General features: G+C 41.0%; 2 pseudogenes; both read left to right on the forward strand.

Moving 5' to 3' along the window:
* Positions 1–12,184: 12,184 nt before the first annotated feature.
* On the forward strand, positions 12,185–12,679 carry LOC108518533 (peptidyl-prolyl cis-trans isomerase A pseudogene; annotated as a pseudogene).
* Positions 12,680–20,087: 7,408 nt separating this feature from the next.
* LOC108518522 (protein chibby homolog 1 pseudogene) lies at positions 20,088–20,588 on the forward strand (annotated as a pseudogene).
* The last annotated feature ends 2,522 nt before the right edge of the window (positions 20,589–23,110 follow it).

Consider the following 23,110-nt stretch of genomic DNA (forward strand, 5'->3'; position numbering starts at 1 on the left):
TGGCAAAACACAGACGTTAGCGACTCTGCTTAGGACCCAATTGCTTAGGACCCAGTATCAAACTGGTAAAACTCAAACTTGCCCCTGGTTGGGCCCTGTCGTTGTTAATCCAATCTCTGACCAGGAGTTTCAACTTGTGGTCTCTGGGCAAGATGGTCGCCCTGATTAACAGAAAAGGTAGAAAAGAGATAGAGAAAAGCATTGCCTTCAGCAGGATGGGGAAGGCAAGCGGCTCACGGAGACCGGAGAAAGGGCCAACCATCCCAGCGACACTGAAAAGCTCAGGCAGCTACTTGTCAGTTACAAAGGGGTCTTTTCCAGTAGCCACATCGGCTCTCAAGTTTTCCTTTGGGGAGAAAAAGCTCTCCATGTCCCATGATCCTGTACATGCCTAATCCTGTCACCTGTAGCTATAAGCAAAGAGTGCAGGGCAGATTAATCCAAAGAGAATAGCAGTTTACATCCTGTACTGCCAAACTAGTTCTTAGTCGAGAGGGACTTTACTGAGAGGGGCGTCTAACCCCCTAAGTCTTAGGAAGGACTCTAACCTTCCTAAGTTGAGCCTCGAACCCAAGTTTGGTCAAGCGTCTTTGCCTTTTATTAAGTGGGGCCTTTAACCCACTCTGCCTTAGGACTAGCTCAAACCTCCTTAAGTTGGGCCTCTAACCCAATCCCATCCTTTACGTGGGTAAATGCACCCCACTTACCCAAAGTCAGGCAATTGGTGCACCCAGATGTTTTTCCTTTGGATTGAGGGTCTCCTCAGTATCGTCCCTTTGGGGTTCCCCAGAAAGATGTTACCGGACCCCACCACTTACCCAAAGTTAGCTTTTGGCTCAGGGGTTTCCTCGGTGTTGTCCCTTCCGTGGTCGCCAGAAAGATGTTACCGGAAAGGAGTCCCAATCCAGACCCCAAAACAGGGTTCTTGAATCTCTCACAAGAAAGAATTCCAGGCGAATCCGTACAGTAAAGTGAAAGCAAGTTTATTAAGAAAGTAAAGGAATAAAGAATGGCTACTCCATAGGCAGAACAACCAGACATCATTAATTTTTGAACAGCAAATGACCACTCTTCTTCTTCCTTGTTTCCAAAATCTCCATTTTATCCACCCTTTGCCAAGCAGCCATGTACTTCAGGGAGTAGAGAGGGCAGGCTTTAGCCTGCCATTCTTGGTGGTCTCATTCTCCTTATAGTGGTGATTTGGACATGGTAAAAGGACACAATTCTGGCCAGTGAGACTTGAGGGGAAGTCTGCTATGAGTTTCTAAGAATGCTTTTCTCACTCTTAAGAATATAAGAGAATGTTCCTTCTTCTGTGTCTTCCTTTGATCAGTGTTGTTATGTCTACATGTGATGGCTGGAACTGCAGCAGCCATCCTGCAACCATGAAGTAATATACCTAAAGACAAAAACCACAGAACATAAAGACAGAAAGAACCTGAATCTTTGATGATTTCACTGAGCCACTGAACCCTGGAACTGCTTTTTCTGTACATCTTATCATGTGAAATAATAAGTATCCTTACTTTTCAACCAATCAATTTTTTATTACATGAAACTGAAACATCTTAACAAGTTCAATGCACAATCAGTCCTATTAAATGAATAACTGAACGAATTGATGCCGAAGAGCTCAACCACATCATGAGAGACAGAAGGGCACAGGCTTCTTCATTTTATAGTTTCATTTTATTCTATAGGGATTTGGAGCAAAGGGGTATAAGGGAAGAAAAAGAAACTGAAAGAGCACTTGAACTTAGGACAGAGGGAATCTGGTTATTTATAGTAGGGATGGATTTAGAAAGTCCTTACAAAGACACATGAAAAAAGTATGCCCAAACTGCAGTCCAGCTGCTCTTGTGGGGGTGGGGGTGCTGATGGAAGATACGAATCACACCTCAAGAAAGCAGAGCAACAATAAAACCTCATCTGGTAATGATGCACACTTAATGTGGATCGTATCTTAGAAACTGCCCCACATTTGGCAGTTGTAGCCCTCATGCCAGTTACTTTGTCTTTCATTCTGTAATTAAACAGTATTCCTTTTGTTGGGTTTGGAGCTTGCAAGAACTCCATCTTTTGACTAATTCACCTTCAAATGAGTGCCATATCTTGATGTATTACCGCGATAGGCTGTACCACACATGTAATCCATCATAGCAGTTAGCTGTTGCTGGGCTTCCAGGATAGAGAAACTGAGCCAGATGTTGTTCTGACACATTGGAGTAATGCATCAACCAAGCCTAGGGCTCCAACGATCTATTACCCCAAGATGGCTCTGTCCAGAATAAAGATAATCCTGGGGCATATGGAGCTTTGTGCAGGCTTGACAGAGACCTACTCAGGGCTGAGAAAGACTTTTCTAACACTGAGGGGTTTGAAATAGATATTGGTTTTCCAGACCCAGTTCACCAGGTTTAATAAGGGGGTACACAGGCATGCACATGTATTGCTGTTATTGATCAAACTCAGGACATCAATTTCTTACTAATGTATTTCCGAAAAATCAAATCCATCCCCAACAGCATTTTATGTATCTTAATCTTTACTGTTGATGATGAGAATTGTCTTTACACAAATCTTTCAAGTCAGCAAATGATGTAGGCCACTAGTCCATCATCAGGGCCCCCAGTATGTGTAAATAAGAACTGTTTAAATATTGACTGCTGAGAATATTCTGAAATCATGTACTTCCAGATTGTTTTTCGTTGCTCAAGTGAAGACTTTCACTAGTGTCTACATTGCCTTGGCACACAAGAGCATAAATGAAGTCACCTAAAGCACTGACACAAAATACACAGGAAAGTATAACTATTCCTCATTTAGGTACTCCCATTTATCCAGCCTTACCAGTACTTACACTTTTGTACCTAAATCTCCCATCAGCAACATGAGAAATTATTGACAACTGTAGTGAACAAAAAGATAGGACTTCCTAGAACTGCAGGGGTGGTGAGGCAGCACAGGCAATCAGATCTTTTTGGTGACATAACAATCCTGTATATCTTAGCAACAAAATTTTAATTTTGCATAAATAGGAGAGTTAGCCAAATAGTACAGAAAAGTTTGATTCAGGAATCCTTCATTCTTCGCTACACTCTACACAGCCAAAAAATAATCTTGATTAATATTTCCATAAATAAAACATCCCCAAATAATATTGTTGGCACTTCAATGGAATTAAAATGGTTATCAGCAATTTCTTATTAGATTCATTCTCCCTGTCCCTGCCAGTTGAATTAAGGTCTCCCTTTTTATGTAGGCACAGAATGATCACTGTTCTTACTTCTCCATCATGAAATGAGCACGGGATTTCAGAGGCATTTTTCTTTAGGAAAGCAATGAAGGCTTTATCTAGATATGGATATAGTAGGGAGGGTGACCAATTTGTCCCACTTTGCTTGAGAGTTTCCTAGTTTTAGGCCTGCATTCTCTTGTCCTGGAAATCCCTCGGTCCTGGGCAAACTAGGACGTTCGGTCACCCTAGCAGTAGGTCCTTAGGAACTCACACTTGGGGGCAGTGTAACTAAGCCAAAAACCAGGCCATTCTGTCTAAGCCCTAGACTTCTATTTCCTCCTGTGCAAATAGAAATAAAATGCAATGTGGTGAAAGATACAATGGGAACTAGGTTAAGCAATGGGTTTGTAATAGGTGCACCTCTTCACAAAGGGCCTTCACATAGATCCAAGAGAGAAAAGAAAGGGATGTAACATTTATTAAGCAGCTATTTTAGTCACTTTACCTATCACATTCATATAATTCTTACCACCCCCAAAGTAAGTGCTATTAATAATATGTTTTATAAAGCAGATTACTGAGACTCAGAGAAGCCTAAGGTCACATAAGTAATGAGTGAGTGGTGAATTAGAGATTTCAGCAAAGGCCTTCCTACTCCTTAGCACAGCTTTGGAAGTAGACAGAAGCCAGGCCCAGTCACTCACAACTGTAATCTCAACAGCTTGAGAGCTGAGGCAGGAGGGTCGCTTGAGACCAGGAGTTTGAGACCAACCTGGGCAACATTGGCAGACCCCATCTCTGCAAAAAATTAAAAATTAGCCAGGCACGGTGGCACACCCCTGTAGTCCCAGCTACTCAGGAGGCTGAGACAGGAGTATCACTTGAGCCCGGGGGTGTTGAGGCTACAGTGAGCTATGATCGGGCCACTGCACTCCAGCCTGGGCAACAGACAGAGACCCTGTCTTAAAACAAAAACAACAAACTAGCAAAAAAGAAGTAGACAGACATAGTACAATTACAGAAAGAGTCCTGCCCAAAATAGACTGCTCGACTGCCTGTAATTCTCTCCTCATAAAATGTGTTTTCTTTCATCTGGAATATGTTAATAGGCTTCAGTTAAAAGGCAAAAGTTCCTTGCAGGAAACTTTTTCCTTGTAGGGAATTTGAAGGGGTTGAAAGTATAAGGTGACATTTTTCTTGTTGGCTAATCTTATAGATGTTAAATGACAACCAGCTGAAAGCAGGATGCTGCAGAGTAGCCTCCTGTGGATGGAGTGTTGAAATGCAAGCAGAGGGCCTCAAAGATAGATGAATCCAATACTGAATGCTCTTCTTTTGTTGTATAATCAAAGGCACAGACTAGGATCTTGCAATAGAGTTCTGGTTATATTAGGTTGGTGCAAAAGGAATTGCGGTTTTTGCCATTACTTTCAATGGCAGACACTGCAATTACTTTTGCACCAGCCTCAGTGATCCAACCTCTGAGTGGCCTTGGCAGCCTGGGTTCCTCAACCACAACCTGAGGGAGTTGGGCCAAACAATGGTTCTGAGCATTCCCTTCCAGTCTAAAGCTGTAGACTTCTAGAGCAATGTGGTAGGTTTCTCAGAGTGCTTTCTCAGAGGCCAATATTCTAGTTCTCACCTTGACCTTAAAAGTTGGCAGGATACACACAGGATTTGCAGCCTCCTTATTAATCCCAGAAGCAGCAGAGTGTCAGAGTGGAAAGAACGTGGGATTTGGAGTCAGATCTGGGTTGAGATCCTTGCTCTACCATTTGAAGCTGTAATTTTGGGCAAGTTTCCTGACCTCTTTTTTTAAATCACATTACATTCACCTACAAAATAGCAATGAACCAACCAACTGGTAGCTGTGTTGGGAGCATTAAATGAAGAAGCACATGCATAACCCAAGTGACAATGGCACAAGGCTGTGCAGCTGTTTCACTGTGAACTGCCCCTCACATAGGGCTTCCCAGTTATTTCCAACACCCTGTAGGCAGCCTCACCTGGATGCAGAAACAAGCCCCAGATGACCCTTCACCTTGGCTTCCCTCTCTGGCCTCCACAATGATGTCCCAGTTGCCCATCACTGTGCTGTCATGGTCAATGGCTGTCACCAATCCTTCTGATCCTTCGACTCTAACAACAGGGGAAGGGAAATTGACCCTCAGCCGCGCCTTCTGATCTTTCCTAGCTCCACCAATTTCTTTTCCACGGTTAGAACACAGTTCAAGCCAACAGAAGAACTTGTCTCCTGCATAAAAATACTGGAGATCTCATCAAATGTAAAAATTACCTTCAATTTAATACTAACCATTCCACTGGAGTTGTCAAATTCCTAGAAACGGAAAGTAGGATGGTGGTTGCCAGGGACTGTGGGGAGAGGAGAATGGGGAGTTGTTATATATAATGGGTACCAAATTTTACTTTGGGAAAAAACAGGCCAGGCGTGGTGGCTAACACCTGTAATCCCAGCACTTTGGGAGGCCAAGGCAGGCGGATCATGAGGTCAGGAGATCGAGATCATCCTGGCTAACACAGTGAAACCCCATCTCTACTAAAAATACAAGAAATTAGCCAGGCGTGGTGGTGCATGCCTGTAGTCTCAGCTACTTGGGAGGCTGAGGCAGGAGAATCACAAAACATTCTGGAGGGGGATGGTAGTGATGGCCACATGGTAATGTGAATGTATTTAATGCCATTGAACTGCACACTTAAATATGGTTAAAATGATAAATTTTATGTTATGTATATTTTACCACCAAAAACAACAAAAAAATTAAACTATCATAGAAAGACCACAGGTGTTTCCTGAGACTCACTCCCAAATTCCATTTCAATGAACAGCCAGGCCAACTCTGAACCCTAAGGGAGAAGTATAGAAGGAAGCAAAGAACAGTTCCAGCTCTGGAGGAGCTTAAAATCTGGTGCAGAGAGCTCACTTGCTTGTAAAATAGTGAAGAGAGTCCATGCAGGAAAAGCTGAGCCCACGCCCTGGGATCGTTTGGTGTTTCCAGTACTGCACTCGGACCTAGTGGCCATCTCGTGTGGGTTTCATGGAAAAACAGTTTCTCCATCACAGCACAAAGAGGCCCTTGGTGCTTCCTTATGATTCTGTTCGGAAAACAACACAGAAAATTAGTCAACTATTAATTAATCATGAGGTTGAGGCACTGGCATCAAACTGCCTAGGTTAAAATGCTAGCTGTGTGGTTTGGAGCCATTAACTTGATCTCTCTGTACCTCAGTCTTCCCATGTTTGAAATGGGAAAAATAAGTATTAGTACCCACCTCTATGATCCTTGCATGAATCAGGTGAAGTGACCAGGTCTCACTTAGCACCTGGTGAGTCACTGGGTATTATTCCTGACTGTGCCACCATGCCCCATTCCAAGTTAAGATAAAATTAAACTTGAAGTTTAAGGTTATATGTCTGCCTTCTTAAGTTTCTTTTTCTCCTGGACTGTCAGACTTTCTCCCTGAACAGTGGTTTTTCCAGACTTACCAATCAAAAGACTTTACACTCTTCATGATTACTTTGCAAATTTCCTTAGAAAATCTCTTTTTATCCACCCAAAGAAATTTTGACATACAAAGAGTAACATTAATATGTAAATTAGCATACAGTAAAATTCATTTTGGTGCCTCCAAGGCAGTATTTTTATAAATACAGAAACATAATTATGCATCCTCTAGAGGACTAAAAATAATTATACAAATTTACAACAAAGCCCAAGGCTGTGTTTCCTTTTAACTGACTGTTTCTAATATCATTTAAATCTTGTTAGAACTTAATTACCAAATCTCTCTTGTAATAATTCAGGTGGAAGATATAAAGTCTAAACTTGCCATTCAGAAAACAGAACCTCATCAGACAAACAAAGACATTGAGGCACTGATTGCCCGAATAGGACAACAGAAAAAATTCTGTCAGGATGGAGCCATGTTAGGCACTGAGACAAAGAGGCCCTCTGAGAAAAAAACATTAATATTAATATATGAGCCGTGTTAATTATTTTAATCTTAATTTCTTGGAAGCACAAGATTACATATTATTATCATTGTAGATTATAAACCAAATTAACCATTTCTCCCTCTTTCATTTTCCATATTTTCCTTGTCTTTTTCCAATTAAGGTCAGTATAATTTCAGGGCAACATTCTTTTCATAGCAATTTAATTACTCTTTCGAAAATCTATCTAGAATGTGTGTGTGTGTGTGTGTGTGTGCGCGCGCTTCATATCTAAAGATCAGCTTATGTTAATGTGGAAAAGAACAGTGAACAAAGTCAGGAGCTAGCGTCCAATGTATACTCCGTTTTTAAAGACAGTAATTTATTGGCACTTAGAAAAAATGGACTCCTTATTATGAAATAAAAGGCACAAGAAACTCGAACATTTGACATTTGAACACATTTTCTTTTCTTTCTTTCTTTCTTTCTTTTTATTTTTTTGAAACAACATCTCACTCTGTTGCCCTGGCTGGAATGCAGTGGTGCAATCACAGTTCACCGCAGCCCTGACCTCCTGGGCCTAATCAATCTTCCTGCCTCAGCCTCCCTAGTAGCTGGAAACAAACACATTTTCATTTACCACTAGTTAATAATATTATCTAGGACTTTTGTAGCTCCCTGGAAAATTGATTAGTCAATGTATGCTATAAAGAATAATAATTTGTTCATGTGTGGTATCTCTAACATAGGTTGTTATCCATTATAACAAAACCTGACCAATTAATTTTTCAAGTACAAGTTCCATATATGAAATGTCTATACAAAGTCACAATTCATTCTAGTCACTACGAAATATCAGTCAATTCAGTGAAAAAAATATTAATCAAAATGATTGTTTGAGTTATTGAATCTCATTTTTAACAATTATTTTGGTTTTATGTAGACATAGAAATGTACATACATTTGTGCTTATGATACATGGATTTTTTTTCCCATTTCAATGGCTTTAATCCTATAGAAAGATATATAATTCTGCTATTATTTATACACAGTATACTTGATATATGTGCGGGTAAAAGGCCTTGCTCTTGCTTCTTGTCTTCAAGGACTTTTAAAAATACCTCCTTTGGGCCAGGCTCAGTGGCTCATGCCTGTAATCCCAGCACTTTGGGAGGCCAAGGTGAGCAGATCACCTGAGGTCAGGAGTTCAATACCAGGCTGACCAACATGGTGAAACCCCATCTCTACTAAAAATACAAAAATTAGCCAGGCATGGTGGCAGGTGCCTGTAATTCCAGCTACTTGGGAGGCTGAGGCAAGAGAATCACTTGAACCTGCAAGGCGGAGGTTGCAGTGAGTCCAGATCGTGCCACTGCACTCCAGCCTGGGCAACAGAGTGAAACTCTGTCTCAAAAAATAAAATAAAATACCTCCTTTGAATGAATCCAAAGGAAGTATCACTTTGACAGACAGACTTGGAATGAAGGCTCCAACGGAATGGGTAGATTTTTCTATTTTAACTCATCTTCTTTCACTGATGTGTATTTCTTTGAAAAGTCCTCCCTCTTATGCCATATTCTCCTTTTATCATAAAATTAATCATTACCTATGTTCAAGCAATATTTAAGCTGTTTATGATTTGGGGAAATTCCAGTCTTGCAGTGCTTAAATTTCCAAGTCATGCTCTTGGTTGTCATTTGTAACTGGTCCGACTGGGACCCAAAATAAGTAAATAGACCTGTACAGATTTCATATCTGGAGGAGGGTCTAATGAGCAATAAGGGGAAGCAAAAAGATTGGATCAGTCCCCATGGAATCTCTAAGCATTGCATAGAACTAAGTGCAGGATGATAACAGAAGAGATTCAAGCACGTGAGTTTCCCCTCATCTCTTTTTGTTAGTGATGGCAGAGTGTTACTCAAAATCAGAAGACTAAATATATTGCCTTGGCTGCTGAAAATGAAAATACCTAAAAAACTCTTTCTGCAGATACTACACATAGGCCTTATAGCCTGTGACCATCTTTCCTCTTGGCCAGTATGAGAAATCATCCATGATATCTGCCCATTGTACATGTCTGCTGCATTTGCCAGCTAATGTTTAGTAACAAGGGCTGTTTGTTCTTCTCAAAAATTTGAACTTTCTCCATTTGTGTTTACCTTCACATCCAAACTAGAACAACTCTGCTCTGAGTTAATTCCCCAATTTCATTATGGCCACACTGGGGAAGGGGAGAGGAATCTGTGTACAAACCAGCAGACAGAAAACAATGGGAACAGGCAGCAATCCAAGAGCTTTGGCATGATTTGCAGGAGAAAACCAGCTCTGATTAATGCTATCAAAATGCTTGTCTTTCCTGTGATTGATATTCCAGCCCCTTGTTACAATTATTGATGCTGGTGACCACTATTATGACAGTCTTTTTATAGTTTGCTGTTTTGGAAGGAGGTTGCATGGACTTCACCAGAACATTTGCACACCTGCCTCAATTTAACCTAAAACCCATTATTTTGCAAACAAAACATATAAACCCAAAATAGCAATCATTATTTCCCATATTCTGCTATTAAAATGCTCCTGCTCATGGTAAGGAGTAGATCTCCTGCTGGTCCACTATAGGAATAAGGCGTGAAAGGCAGTGTGGAGGGTAGGATGCACCATTTGAAGGTTCTTTGGCATATGAAACCTGGCAAACCAAAGAGATCATTTGAAATGGTATTGTATGCCCTGGGGTGGTGACATTACAGCAGGCTGAAATCGGCATGTATTAAGTTTTATGAATTGCTGATCTTCAGGAGTAAGTGATAAAACAGTCACAAGTATCTAAAAACGCCCTTGCCCTGAAGAGCTTGCCCTGGATACCACAAATGTGCCTAGAAACACTATGCACCTCTGTGCATGGGGTTTGATTGTTTGTTTGTTTGTTTTGAGACAGAGCCTCACTCTGTCACCCATGCTGGGGTGCAGTGGCAGGATCTCACTGCAATCTCCACCTCTCAGGTTCAAGTGATTCTCCCAATTCAGCCTCCTGAGTACATCGGGTTTTTTTTTATAAGTTTGATATGAAATGTAAACAGGTTCATTTTTACTCTCAGATTATCCCATTATTCTGGTTAAAATAATTACCAGCCTAAACTTTGTGTTCCTTCTCATTTAAACTTGACTAAACTAACAACTTTTCCTAGTTTCCTGCCTCTGATTCTTACAGGATTGGAATTTTTGGTCTTCCTGTCTCCCCAGGGCAATATTTTAAGTTATAGCAGCCAGAAAACGATAAAGAGAGGAATAAAGTACATTTTACAAGTGCTTTTCCAGCGAAACTCAAGTCATTTTTCTTGTAATACATAGGTTTAGTAAGGACATTTAAAGGAACTGGTATTTTAAAAGGAAGACATTATTAAAAATAAACCTATATACCTTCCAAAAGACTTACTTTCTCTAAAGGGTATTTTTGTTAAATAATAGTTAATGTAAGTGCACAGGATTAAGCTCCCTGCTATATAGCCAGGACTTAGAATTGTGCCCAGTATATGGTAGACATTCAACAATACATGAATGAATTAATGAATGGAACTGACAGAAATAAGCCTTTGTAGAGGAATGTTCTATAAAAGTTGTTGCCATTTGGATTGATCACTGTGGGCAGTCAAATCTTGATGAAAATAGACAAGTAGGCTGCACTTAGTCTAGATATCTGTCTGTGCCAATATCAGATATGGCTTTCTCTTTCTACTTTTTAGTATGAGATTTTTTTAACATATAAAAAGTTAGAAGAAGAATTACAGTTCAAAAGATAGCAATCATACTTGCTTTGTCTCTGTGTGTGTACAACTTGATAGTAATCTACAAACATCTGACACTTTGCCTCTAAATACTTCAGCATTGATCTCTTAAGCATACGAATACATGATCTGATTGTTCTTCAATGAAAATTTAAGAAAACAAAATTAAAGAATAGGATTGTTGGGGAATTACTGATACAATAAATAAGGACTTTAAGTCACCAAGTTTTGAGCCTAAGTATATACAGCAAGGCTGAATGGTGGGATTCTGCTCATTGTTCCCAGTTTCCTACAAATGGAAATCCTAAGCATCTGTGAAATACTCTTGTCTGATTCCCACCCAAGGCCTCTATTGTATCTGTCGTTTAGGCTCACGTGAAGTGCTCTTATGCACCCTTTACTGCTCTCAGCCCTCAAAGCTTCCTTGTACCATGGCCCTCATTAGGATTTAAAGGAAATTCTCAGTCTCTGACTGGCATAGATTCAAGTCCAAGTAAAGGACAGTCTACTTAACAATTGTATTTATAACATAAGATTTGCTCTAATGTTCTCTACTGGACATTGCTGCCAGTTACTTATAGCTAGGAAAGACCTTTTTTCCCACCATTACAGGCTTAGAGCTTTCCCCTCTCTCTCTAAGCATTCTCTCTGAATGTGTATGTTCTATATTTTGCATGGAAAAGGAGCTCCCAGAGTGAGATCTCAGCTGAAATGAATGCTCTATGGGATGCTGAATAGAAATATTATCTTTCACATAATGAGCACCTCCATGCCCAGACTCCCCATTCCCCATCTCATTAGGGCAGCCAAGAGCCTTCGTGTTTAACCATAGTTCTCCCTATGCTATTTGAGCTGCATCATATATATGCATGTTCTCAACAACATGGATGTCAGCACAACAAATATGACTATATTTAATTCGGATAACTCTGTGTAGACTGGAGCTACTGTTTGCATTTCGACTCAGATGCTGAATAATTACATACCAATTCATTGAAGACCTATGTCCAAGGTTATTTTCTACTACTGATGGATTTGGAGAAATATATGTTTCTCCATAAGATTCCTCCCTAACTTGCCTGGGAATTTATCTGGAAAGTGAATGTGGGAAATAGTAGTAGCAAGGTTGAGGGAACAGGACTCCACCTTATTCCATAAACAGTCATTGAGTGCTTTGCAGATGCAGCCATCGGGAGCTCTGTATTACCAGCCATGTATTACCCCACTATGTTCTTCCACATCTCTGTCAACGATGAGTCCTTGGGCCACGTCTATTTTGAGCTGTTTGCAGACAAGTTTCCAAAGACAGCAGAAAACTTTTGTGCTCTGAGCACTGGAGACAAAAGCTTTGGTTACAAGGGTTCCTGCTTTCACAGAATTATTCCAGGGTTTATGTGTCAGGGTGGTGACTACACACACCATAATGGCACTGGCAGCAAGTCAATCTACGGGGAGAAATTTGATGATGAGAACTTCATTCCGAAGCATACAGGTCCTGGCATCTTGTCCATGGCAAATGCTGGACCCAACACAAATGGTTCCCAGTTCTTCATCTGCACTGCCAAGAATAAATGGTCGGATGGCAAGCATGTGGTCTTTGGCAAGATGAAAGAAGGCATGAATATTGTGGAGGCCATGGAGCACTTTGGGTCCAGGAATGGCAAGACCAGCAAGAAGATCACCATTGCTGACTGTGGACAGCTCTAAAAAGGTTTGACTTGTGTTTTATCTTAACCACCGGACCATTCCTTCTGCAGCTCAGGAGAGCACCCTCCACCCCATCTGCTTGCAGTATCCTAGATTCTTTGTGCTCTCACTGCAGTTCCCTTTGGGTTCCGTGTTTTCCTTGTTCCCTTCCATGCCTAGCTGGATTGCAGAGTTAAGTTTATGATTATGAAATGAAAACTAAATAACAACAACAACAAAAAAAATAACATTCACTTCCAGGCACTACTCTAGGCACTGAAGATAGAAAGATGAATCCTTGTCCCCAAAACTACATAGTTAGTAGAATACACTAATTTCTTAAGTTGGTTTACTCCAAGTCATTAAGCCATTTATTCTACTTGAAGATGCAAGAAGTTATTAAATTAATAAACTAATTACAATTTTACTCTCTGGCAGCCCTTGAGTTAAATGTTTAGATGCATTATCGCCCTATCAGCATTCAAGTCCACAAAGACCTCAGACGCCAGAATCTAAACAGATACACTGTACTGTTCTCTACTTTCTTGAATGATGAAAAAGAGACAATTCCGCCTGAAATAAATCCCAGGAATTTGAGGTCATAAAGCCCATATTTATACCAATTGACTCTTTCAGTTGGGAACTCTCTACAAGGCAGTAAACATTTTGCATTTCTCTTTCCACAACTGTCAGATGAAGGTTGGGCAGTTGGTAATTTAGCCAGATGATAGTGTGGGTTTGTGTGTGGATACATGTGTGTCTACGTTTCAGTATGAATCACAGTGATTGTGGTTCTCTTAAAAAGCAAAATATAAGTAAATGACACAAGCACATTATTTATGTGGAATATTTATATCCACATATCCCATATAAGGGTAGATTTGGGTCAGACAAGGCTTTCTCTAGCTGTCCTGATTTTTTACTTCACGCTCTAACTTCCATTCTCCCATAGGCTATCAGTGAGAGGAACATGTGGAATATCACTCACCCACTGAGAAAAGACCCCCTGAGATGCTCATTTTATTGCAGAAAATGAATGTTCACTGAAGAACCCTTGTAATTGGTCATGTCAGCTTCTAATTATTATCATAAGACTCTAAGACTAAACCAAGAATCAAAATAATACAGCCTGTTTTAATTAATGGGACAACTAATGATTGGCTGAAATAAGATCCCATTTCCAGTGCCAAATGCTGCCAGGGCAACACTAATTCCTAGCACAGTGCCTGCCACTTACTTAACATATAAATATGAGAAGGGGCTGGGGGTTGACTAGAAAGATTATCAACTTTGGGGCGGACAAATCAAGGTTCAAATCCTAACTTACTTCTTAGTAGTGTATGACCTTAAAGAAGTTATCTCATGTCGGTGACCCCAGCTGTGAGGTACTACTATGTGATTCTACTTTATCCATATTCCCCCAGCATGATCCTGCCCCTCAATAAATACACTTCGATGGAAAAAATAGATGCTTACTACTGATTGATTGGTTGCCAATTCAACCAACAATCCATGATATTATGCCAGTTAATGGTACCTGTAAGAATCTTGGAAGCATCTTTATCATTTCCATATTCGTCCCTACCAATAATCTTATTTATAGTATCAAAATCTCTCTTAAGAAGCCAAGAAAAGTGCAAATATCAACCTGTTTAATACAATTTTTAAATGCATTCAGAGAAGTGATGTCCCTTAGTCAAGCTGCTATAAAGTGATTAACCCTAGAGTGAATAATGAGTTTCTTATTCTGAATCAAAATCCTGGGCTCTCTCCTTAGTTTGTACCAAGACATTGCAGATTCTACTTTCACTTCCTGCTGACTCAAGTAACTTTAAGACATAGGATATGAGAGGTGAAAAGGACCTCAGGTGAAAAGACTGAGGTCTAGAGAGGATGAGTTACCTGGCTCAGGTCACAAGGGAGGTAAGGAAAAGAGTCAGAACTGGGTCCTATCTCCTAATTGCCAGACCGGGGGCCCTTCTGAAAACCCACATGATGAATACAGAGAAGGACCTGTTTGCCCTTCATGAGCAATAGAGTCCCACAGCCACAATGAACGAGGCTTGAAAATGAAAGCAAATGGAAATAAATGGAAAAGAAGCAACTCTTGGCCATCCCAACCTTTTGTTGTCAAATGAGCCTTTAGAATCTCCCTGCTCAGTAGACCCTTGATGGGGATAAGACAGACGCAGAAGCCCAGGGCAGCTCTACTTTACTGGCCAACAGTTACCACGAAAACTAAAGGTAAGAGTGGTTTGGTCATTTCCTGAAGTTTGTAAAAAGGCTCACCTCTTTCTCCAGGTTTCCTTGAATATCTCTTCTTTTTATCAGCAAAAGTTTGGTTCATGTTTGTCAACACTTATTAGGATAGTCAGTGGGTGGGGACAAAAAGCAATTCATCTGTCTTTGGCCTAGTTGCAGATAAACTTCTCTCAGTCTATGGCTTAGTTGCTGATAAATTTCCCTCAATCGTGATGACTATAGCAATATTATAATTAGCTATCATAGAGAGATTTACTCTACTCTCCACCACCCTACACATGGGGTGTGATCAGCCTCAGGAGGGTCTTCAATCATCTTGTCTTCCTCCTGCCATGACGTCTCCAGCCTCAGGCTAGACCAGCTGCCTGGAGATCTTGCCCCTCGCTGCTCTGGACTAATCCCAAATGCTTCATACCAATACCAGCCATTTGTGGCTCCTTCCCGCTACCCACCCTCTCAACACACACTTTAACCTGGGTCATCAGCAGATCATCCCTCAGCAGACAAGTATTATCTAATCTAATACTAATCCTCCTCTCTTCCCAAGCTTTTCCACTGTACCCTTAGGAACTCACTGATCAGCAAACTCTCCTACACCTTTTTCAACTTCTAAATGTGTCTTCCTATGAGAGCCTGTCATTTACAACATGATGGAACTGGAGGACATTATGTTAAGCAAAATAAGCCAGGAACAGAAAGACAAACTTCACATGTCCTCACTCATTCATGGGAGCTAAAACTTAAAACAATTGAACACAGGGAGACAGAATGATGGTTACAGAGGCTGGGAAGTATAGTGGAGCAGGGGAGTGGGGATGGTTAATGAGTACAAAAATGTAGTTAGATAGAATGAATAAGGTCTAGGATTTGATAACTACAGTCAACAATAATTTATTGTACATTTTAAAATAGCTAAAAGAGTATAATTGGATTGTTTATAACACAAAGAAACAATAAATGCTTGAGGGATGGAAGCCCCATTTAGTCTGATGTGATTATCATGCATTACATGCCTATATCAAAATATCTCATGTACCCCATAAATATATGCACCTACTAAGTACCCATAAAATTTTAAAATAAAAAATTTAAAATAAAAATAAATTTAAAAATAAATGTATCTTCCAGCCCAGGGAAGACAGGCTGTCCTCTGAGGATTCTACTTCCAGCAGCCCTCTCAGCTAAAGACTGCCTCTCCTCTTCCCCAAGCACCTGAAAGCTGGGAGAGGGGTAAATGCTCATCTGGTGCCCCCTCGTAACTTCTCAAATGTCTGACCTTCTCCTTCAAAAACCCCAGCTTTTTTGAAGCCAATCACCAAACTATGCAGCCTCACAAGCCTCTCATTGCTGTGTGCTGGCTGCCTCCTGGTTCATGGAGTCATGGGTGATGTCAGCTTATTACTCACCGCCTTTCTCTTACCATAAACCCCATCATTGACTTTGGAATCAACCAACATCCTGAGACTCAACTCCTTGTCCTCCTTTGCTCCAATGACCTTAGCCATCGACTCACATGGTCGTTGGTCTAGGTCTAGCGAAATATCATCTTCAAAATAGTGTTCCACTATTTCACTAGACATAGACCATGTGAAACCTAGACCCTGCCATTGCCAATAACTGCAGCCTTTGGCTCCCAGACACCACGTTCTCCTTGTTTTCCACTCATCAACCTTTGCTGGTTCCTTCTCATCTCCTGACCTCTGAACATTGGTATGCCTCTTGTATTCTCGGCCTTTTCTCTACTCTATCCACATGCATTCCTGTAAAGATCTCATACAGTCTCATGGCTTAAGATGAGTTTCAAATTTTTATCTTCAGTATAAAATAGAACTGAGCTAGAACTCAGAACCCTGAATTCTAGTCTTATATCGCCAACTGCTTATTCCACACCTCTGCTTTCAAGTCTAAAAGGAATCTCAACCCTGACATGAACAAAACCAAAACCTGATTTGAAACCAAATCTAACTCCCCCTCAGTTTTCCCCATCTGAGTAAATATTTATTCCAACCTTTCAGTTGCTCAGGACAAAGTTCTTGGACTCTCCTTTGTCTCCTTTCTGCCTCATCTCCTTCCAGCCCATTGGCAAACCCTTTTTCTTCTTCCTTCACAACGCATCCAAACTCTGGCCAGATTCTCTTCTCCATCGCCAGCGCTACTAGCCAGGTGTAGGTCTCTATCTGCTTTCACCTGGATTATTGTAAGAGCTTCCCAGCTGGCCTCCCTCCCTCGGTCTTGTCCCTCTTCTGTCTCCTCTCAACACAGCAGGCATAGTGGTCCTCCTAAGTGTATGTCTTATCTCTGTTCCAAACCCTCCAGTGGCTTCCCATCTTATACAAGGTAAAAGCCAAATCTTTGCAATGGCCTGCAAAGCCCTCCTCAAGCTGGCACGTTACATGCAATCTGATCCCTTCCCCCCATCATGTCTCTGACCTCCTCTCCTACTACTCTTCCCTTGCAGAGTATGAGCCCTCCAAGATACCCAGGGCACCTCGCTTTAGCCACAGGCCTACCTTGCATCTGTTGTCATTCTGCCTGGACTGCACTTCCTGAGATAGCTGTATGTCAGTTCCAGTCCCTTCCTTCCAACCTTTGCTCAAATACTCAGACCAGGCTGGAGTGCAGTGGAACGATCTCAGCTCACTGCAACCTCCACATCCCGGATTCAAGCAATTCTCCTGCATCAGCCTCCCGAGTAGCTGGGGTTACAGGTGCACTCTGCCACACCTGGCTAATTGTTTTTTGTATTTAGTAGAGATGGGGTTTAATGGTGTTGCCCAGGCTGGTCTCAAACTCCTGAGCTCAGGCAGTCCGCCTACCTCTGCCTTCCAAAGTGCTGTGATTACAGGTGTGAGCCATGGCACCCAGTTATCTGTTGTACATTTTATTCTATTTCTTAATTTATAAAGTTCATTTATCCAAATCTGCTTTCCAGAACTTTATTTTTCTGAACCTTTATTTGAAGGTTTATTTATTTTTTTTACTCTTTAGTTTTTTACTTTTATTTTTTAATATGCATATCCAGAGTTAGAAATTTTCTCTGAGCTCTGCAACCAAATCTAATGTTATTTGATATTATATGGAATGTGTCTTTTTATATTTTTTTACTGTGGTAAGAACACTTAACATGAAATCTACGCTATTAACAAATTTTAAGTATACAGTGTAATAATGCTAACCACAGGCACAATGTTGTACAGCAGATCTCTCAATCTTGATCACCTTGTGTAATGACAGCTACACCCATTAAATAGCAACTCTCCATTTCTCCCTCTCCCCACTCCAACCCTTCTTCAACTCAACTAATCGCTTACCATACCCCCGTACCCAAGCAGCCAAATGTTGCTGGAGAAAAATCACACAACCAAGGCTATCAGGACCCATTTCAAATTTATGACCAAAAATCTTCAGTGAGCACTCAACACTATCTGACAACTAAACTCCCCTAGTAAATTCATTAACCTACTCCCAAGATGACTATTACACACTTTCTCCTCAATCCTCAAATCTCCAACATCTCCTCCCACCCAACTTCAGCTGAAGACCTTGTCATACATTTCATGCAGAAATATAGATGCAATCATGTGAAAACCATTTCAACTTCCCACCTTCATTCCACAAACTTATTTATATCTGTAGTCACATGCTCTGGTAAACTTGGGCCCTGTTTCCCAGCTTGCTCTCAGTCTCATGAGCTGGGCTCCTGAAACAGTTTCTTCTTTTCTGTGTCATCTATTCCTTCCTAAACTAAATTTTTAAGCACTAGCTCCTCCAGCAATTTTTTGTAAGTCTCTTCTCTGGCTACACTTTTTTCTTTAGTGATTACAAAAGCCCCCGTATCTTCAAATATCATCCAAATGTTGATGATACCCAAGTTCATTTTACTAGTCCAGACCTCTTTCCTGAGGTTTAGATTTGCATGATAAATGCATCTTTATTACATCTCTGTACATTTAATTAACATGGCTGAAACTGAGCTATTGATCTTCCCTATCAAAAAAAAAAAATCATCCTAAATTATTTTCCTACCCTAGTACCACCATACACTCAATTTCTCAGGTCAAAACCAGAGTCACCTCCTTGGATTTCTTTCTCTCAACTCCACATTCAACCCCACAGCAAGTCCTGTCAGCATGACCTTCAAAATTTATCCTGAATCCAGACTCTTCTTGTCATCTCCACTGCAATCTCTTCAATCTACACTATTGTCTTCTCTCCCTTGAACCACAAGAAGAGCAACAAACAAGAAAAATAAGTTAGATATATAGCATGTTTCATAGTGATAAGAGCTAAGGAGAAAAAGTAAAGCAAGGAGTCAGGATAGAAAGTGTTGGATTGAAGGGGTTGACATTTGAGCCAGCGCAACTATGGGGGTCTCAGGCTTTAAGATGGGAATATGCCTGCTCATTCAAGCACCAGTAGAAGACACGTGTGACTGGTGCAGTTAAAGGGTGGGAGAGGCAGGAGATGAGCTCAGAATGGTCATGAATGGCAAGGGTGTGGGGCAGCCCAGTGGCCAGGACAGACAGAGCCTGGTGGGTCACGGAAGGGACTTGGGCTTTCACTTTGAGTGAGGTGGGGAGCCTTTGAAAAGTTTTTAACAGAGAAATAGCTTCCTTTCAACAGGATCATTCTGCTGTGGTGTTGAGAATAGATTACAGACAGCAGAAGTGCAAGTGGGCGGTCAGTTGAAAATAATCTATTACAGAAAGTAATCTAGTAATTGCAGTATTATTATAATGTATTCTACAGTAATCCAGGTGAGAAATGTGACTTTGACCAAGAAGGTGGCAGTGAGGTAAGGTGTAGAGAAAAGTGCCAGAATTTTGGATATATATGTATTAGTTCTTGTATATATAATAGCTCTTATCACTATTTTTTATATGTATAGACATACACACACACACATACATAAACATAATCTTCAGTTAGAGCTAGTAAGAGTTGCTGAGAGACCAAAAGTGGGTGTGAGAGTAAGAGAAGAGTCAACAACAATGTCTCCAGCATTTCTGGAGACCTTTTGTCTTCACTTTGCTTATTCCCAGTTAATAATTAGAATAATCCATGAGGAAGGCTGGCAGACTATGGTCACAGTGGGTGATGGGGATGTGGACAGGGTCCTTGCAGGAAGTCTTGAGGTATCCCTGGCTTCTGGGACATGTCAGGAGAAGGGAGCATTGGCTTTTCCATCATCAAGCCAAAGATGCCCCTCTTTGGGAATATGTTTAGTCCCAAGAAGATGCCTCCTTGGAATTCTGCTTCTCTCTCCAACCTGATTCCTTGGATCAGTCAACCCAGGAGAAGGAGCTGGGCCTGGACTATGGAATTCCCACTATGAACCTGGAAAAGGTTCATAAAACAAAAACAAACACAAAGCCTGAAGTTTGAAAATGACCAGTGGATAGCAGAGACAGGAATTAGGGATTAGTGGAGGTGTGGACCGGAGGGAGGCCAGTGCCTTCACAGGCAGAACCAGCAACTGGAGGAAGAGAACAGTCTCTTGCAGCTGAAAGTGGACATCCTGCTAGACATGTTTTCAGAGACCACTGCTCGATCCCTTTTAATGGAGAAGGAATTGGATGAATGGAAGAGTGTCTGCCAGAGGAGAAAAGGAAGACCCCAAAGACATTCATTGGGAGAACGGGGAGAAAGCCACCGATCAAGGGAGTAGGATGTGGCTAAGCAGATTTTTTTTATTTGTTTTGTTTTGGGTTTTTTTTTTTTTGCGGGGGGAGGGGTTGTTTGTTTTTACTTTTTAGCCACACTAGTGAATTAGGTCCTGGAGACAGCATCATATAATGGGACCAACAGGCACTGATACCCTTGGGTTGGCAATAAGATGGTAAAATTTAATGGAGGAAACCAGGCCTCCAGGCCAGGGCAGTAACTAGGAAAGCACTCCAGATGCACTGCTAGGGATGCCAGCCTGTAAAGAAAACCTCAGGGAGGTCTGGGGGTGGTGATAAGCCTTGGGGTGCCCTCCACACATGTAAGCATGCAAATGTCCATGTCCCAGAATCACCATGTTGGACAGACACCATTGGGAGAAGCAGCTGGAGCTCATCATCTCAGCCCGTTTAGTGTTTGGGGCGAGACACCAGTTCAAAAGAGCCCGTATTTGGGCTGCTTGGATGGGTGGCTCTGTTGGTTCTCCGCCCCTCTGACCACTCTCTCCCCGTCCTTGCAGAGTACTTGTTCCCTACATCCACAGCCTCCTCAGCTTTCGATTCCCAGCAGCACACACCAACCTTCCACTGCAACACTGTATTTTGTGCTACTTCCTGTTCACACTACTTCTTTTTCATTAAATGATTGATGTTAATATTATTTTTAAGTCCATGAAAATGAAGTCTCATGTTTCTTTGAGTCAATTTCAGAATTTCTCTAGAAATGTATTTCTTAGGAAAGTCACTAATCAGTCCTCCAGTAGTAAGAAGGCCACCCGCTCTAAGGAAATAATCATTAAAATCAGTGACTCTGGAGCATTTTGTTGAGCAATGCTATGTTTCTCCAACATTTGAATTGCTTTCATCAATGCCCATCTGAATTCGTTTTAGCTTACATCAGTGATCTTCCAGGCTTCCCTGTGATCAAGGGAGAGGCTTCCCAACAAAATGCAAATCCTACTACCCAAGACACATGGCAAGGTGTGTGAGAAAAGAAGTATGGAGAATCTGTAGAAGCACTGGGAGCCACATTCTCACCTCTGCTCAAATAAATATACCTACAGAAGTCACTTCAGCAAATGGACCCTAAGCAGCCTCCAGTAGAAGCACAAGCACTGCTCCGGAATTCAGTCACCTGGAATCTCAGGGAGAACACCTACCTGCCGTGTGACTATGGGCAACCACTATGCTTTAGTGCTCCCATTCCTAAATCTCTTAAATGAAAATATTAAATCGTTCTTAAGGTTGCTTCCAACACTGATATTCTATATTGTAGACACAATCTAGCTAAATTTTATGAAGGCAGTGGGGTAGAAAGTCAACACTGTCAAGTTTTCTCTCCTCCCATCTTATCCAGAGATTTGTATTTTATGAGTAGAGCACTAAAGACAATCACAAATAGATAGAATTCACCCAAGTACTTATACCAAATCTCCTCTTACCATACTGATGCCTTTCAGCAAAAAAGGCGTGAATATTTTTGGGCCAAAACTACACTTAAGGGACTGGTGCTGTTAAAAGTATGAGATGACCTTATAAACTTCTCCTTCTCATTTTTCTTGTATTTTTTGACTTATCCATTCAGATTTCCTTAATATATCTTCAATGAGTATATAACACTTTTTAAAGGCCAGGTTTGACTTTATACCTGGCCCCTTTATTATTGTATTAGTTATTTGTTGCTGTGTAACAAAATACCCCAAACTTAGTGGATTAAGAAAACAATTACTTATTAGCTCACACTGTCTGTGGGTCAGAAATTCATGAGGTCATGGTTAAGACACTGGCCAAGGATGCAGTCTCATGTGAGGGCCTAATTAGGGTTCCTTTACATAGCTGTTGACAAGAGGCCTGGGTTTCCCACCAAGGGCACCTCTCATTAGGCAGCTTGAGTGTCCTTACAGCATGGCCTGCTTTCCCAGAGCAAGAAATCTAAGAAAAAGCAAGGAAGAATTTATAGTATTGCCTTTTATGACCTAGTTTTAAAGATCACATGCTGCCACTTCTACCTTGTTCCATTCATTAGAAGCAAGTTGCTAAGCCCAGCTGCATTCAAGGGAAGGGAAATAAGGCTCTATCTTTTAAGGGAATGTCAAAGAACTTGTGAATATGTTTTAAACCAACAGATTATAAATACTTTTAAAATACTCTGAGTATTTTTAGAACTAGTAGTTCTAGGTTCAACTAAAACCTCAGCCAGCCATGAGTAAACTTTAGAACTAGAAGAAAGCATTAGAGAGTATACATTATGGCCCCATGGGAAAATGTAAAAGTGACCAAAGGCAGTATTGAGTCTAATGAAAACATAGTATCCTAGGAAGAGCCCACTTGTAGATGTGACAGCCCCAAGCTTCAAACTTGGCCTCCCATTCCTGATTGTGTGAACACTTAATTTCACCATGCCTCAGTTTCCTCATCTACAAAATGCGAGGATTAATACTTATTTTATAAGGTGTTGTAAAGACTAAATGTAATATTTTATATAAAGTTACTAGCACAAAATCTGTCATATAGCAGGTGCTCAATA

The sequence above is a fragment of the Rhinopithecus bieti genome, unplaced genomic scaffold (assembly GCF_001698545.2).
Source record: "Rhinopithecus bieti isolate Rb0 unplaced genomic scaffold, ASM169854v2 scaffold_43749, whole genome shotgun sequence".
NCBI lineage: Eukaryota > Metazoa > Chordata > Mammalia > Primates > Cercopithecidae > Rhinopithecus > Rhinopithecus bieti.